The sequence below is a fragment of the Mandrillus leucophaeus genome, unplaced genomic scaffold (genome assembly GCF_000951045.1).
Source record: "Mandrillus leucophaeus isolate KB7577 unplaced genomic scaffold, Mleu.le_1.0 Scaffold54, whole genome shotgun sequence".
Lineage (NCBI taxonomy): Eukaryota > Metazoa > Chordata > Mammalia > Primates > Cercopithecidae > Mandrillus > Mandrillus leucophaeus.
The window spans coordinates 1034066-1036574 of record NW_012105808.1 but is presented as its reverse complement, the minus strand read 5'-3'; the positions used below and the strand labels follow the sequence as shown (position 1 = coordinate 1036574).

The 2509-nt window shown below is 64.9% G+C and overlaps 1 long non-coding RNA gene across 1 annotated transcript; it reads right to left on the bottom strand.

Moving 5' to 3' along the window:
• Positions 1 to 830: 830 nt before the first annotated feature.
• On the bottom strand, positions 831 to 1416 carry LOC105551957. The gene is made up of 2 exons (XR_001007926.1): positions 1235 to 1416; positions 831 to 1063 (listed from the first exon to the last, which is right to left on the bottom strand). It is a non-coding gene; the product is annotated as an uncharacterized LOC105551957 (long non-coding RNA).
• Between the last annotated feature and the right edge of the window lie 1093 nt (positions 1417 to 2509).

The window sequence follows — 2509 nt, the reverse complement described above, 5'->3', positions numbered from 1 at the left end:
GGCCGCGTTTGGCCGGGGAGCGGAGGGGGTGGTCTCTGGGGCCCCGCGTCCTCGTCGTCTCCCTCAGCAGCTTGGCCTCCGTCGTCCCGGAGCTCTGGGACACAATTAGAGGAGGGAATTCCATGCCCCCTTCTTGGGGCTTTGGCGGGCAGGCGCGGGAGACGCCGGGCGCAGGACTTCGGCCGCATCGCCCGGGCCGCGCCTCAGTTTCCCCATCTAGAAAGTAACACCCTGGGGCGGGGGCATCCGAGGGCGCCCGAGGGGAGGGGAAGGGTCCGGGCTTAGGCGGGAGATCTGGCTGCTCTCCTCTCGCGGCCTCCGCCTGCTTTGCTTCCTCCGCGCCCGGCCGGACCGGTGCAGGTCACAGACCCAGGCTGGGGGCTGAGGTGCAGCGGGAGGGGTCTGGGGACAGGAACGCGGCCCCCTCACAGGCCTGGACCCCTCCTCTCTGGGCTCCGTTGGAATCGTCTCCCCGCAGCGTGCGCTCAGGAGAAAACCAGTTCGTTTGCTGCAGTTTGGGAAAATGGGGCTTGGCGGCGAGGGGCGCGGGCTGCAGCCCCCGGGAGGGTGCGCGGGAGGGGAACGGCCTGGATCAGGGGTTGGGGGCCTGGAGAACGCCCCCCTCCCGGGCTAGGCTGACTGCCTGGGGCCTGGGCGCTGCAGGCTCGGACTTCCCCGACGCAACGAAACCCGCGTTGGGCGCCGCTCTCCGAAGGGGCCCCAATCTTCGGCCCTGCGGCGGGGTTCGCGGCCCCCGCAACTGAGCGGGGTCCCGGAGCTGAGTTAAACCACCTGAGCGCCCTCCCTACCCTGCCGGAAGACATTGACCATTAAACATGTAAATATCTAGATTTAATTCTCTTCATACTCCTCCGGGATGGAGGCAACCCGCGGATCCTGGAGCGGGGCTCGGCGGCCCGCGGTGGGCTGGTTTGCGGAGGCCCCGGGCTAGGGGACCCGAGCAAGTCTGCAGCGGGGCTGCCCTCGGAGCGTCTCCAGGGCCGCCAGCTCTGCGGGACCCGAGCTCGCCGGCTTGGACACCTGGGAGTGTCCACTCTGCACCCTGAAAGCCGAGACGAGACGACCGGCGGGTGGGGGGAGGACAGGCCTGGGGGCTCCCACTTTGCAGACGCAGAGACAGAGGCCCTGGTCGGGAGTGAGGGCCCCGCCCTGGGATGGTCCGAGGGGCGTCCCCAGGTGGGTTGGGCTGGGCGCATCTGGCTCTGAGCCTCACCTGGGCCTAGCCTGTTCCGGGCAGGGATGGCGCCTCCATTAAGGCGCCGTTTATCAGGACACGCCCGGGCCCTTTCTGCTGGGTCAGGAAGTGGGGAGGGCAGGGCATCCCCTCCCCGCGAGACCGACCAACGCCCACGTCCTTGCCTCTGTCTTTGGGTCTGTCTCGCCTCCTGGACCTCTGGGTGGGGAGGGGGTGTTGGACTGGGGAAGGGGGAAAGGGGAAGGAATTTGCAACTCCCTAGGCAGAATCTGCAGACCGGGGATGCGGGAGGGAAACCAGGTCATTCCCTGGATTTCACTTCTCAGGTCACTCCTGCTCCCCTGCCCCCACCACCCTAGAGCTGCTGCCTCCGCCCCTGTCCCTTCCTCTGGGGCTCCCATAGTTAGGGAGGGGAAAAGTCATCCCCATCCCACTGAGATCAGGACTGGGGAGGCGGCAGTCCTTCCTTCCTGGAGGAGGAGCCCTGAGGTTGGGTTTTGAAGGATGTGTAGGAGTCCAAGTCAGGTAGGCCAATGGAAGGATGAAAAGACTCGGAGTAATCTGAGGAAGAGGCCGTGGGGCTGGGGAGGCGTCTGGCATTAGCCTAGTTTCCAGGCCCTCACAGGACTTCCTTAGGGAATGTTTGTTGAATGAGTCAATGAGATAAAACTGAATCAAGCTGGAGTGTGTGTGGGGGGCGGGATGTGTTCAATGCCAGGCTCAGGGGGGGCTTGGGCCTTCTCTCCCTGGCTGTGAGGCCAAGCAGGGAGGGTCCCAGGTGGCCCTCAGAATAATCCCCCTGCCCTGCAGGTTAGTATGCACCCGGGGAGGCCATCACAGGCGTGGTGGGGTAGAATGACTCAGCCCTCTCCGCGCTGTGGGGTGTGTGTGTGTGGTGAGGGTGGCTGGGGCAGCTTTTGTCCCTGGGCCAGCAGGTGAGGCACCTTGTGCTAGAAGCTTGTTTCTCCCTTTGTTCAATCAGCAGCCTCCTTCCGGGCTCGCCAGGGGTGGGGGTGGCGTCCCCAATTCCTTGGGGGAGGGGTGCATCCTGCAGGTCCCCGCTCTATCTCCCGCCCCATCCCCACTGTATCTGCAGGGAGCTGGGGGTGGGGGTACTTTGAGGAAGCAACTCTAATTATTCCCATTTTTCAGATAAGGAAACTGAGGCACAGGGAGGTCCTGAGATGTGCCTTAGGCCCCCAGTCGGTGAGCTGACCTCAAGCCCGAGGGACTGGGCGGCCTAGAGCTGAGTCCCAGTGTGTGCATGCTGTGTGGACACGCTGTGCATCCAGG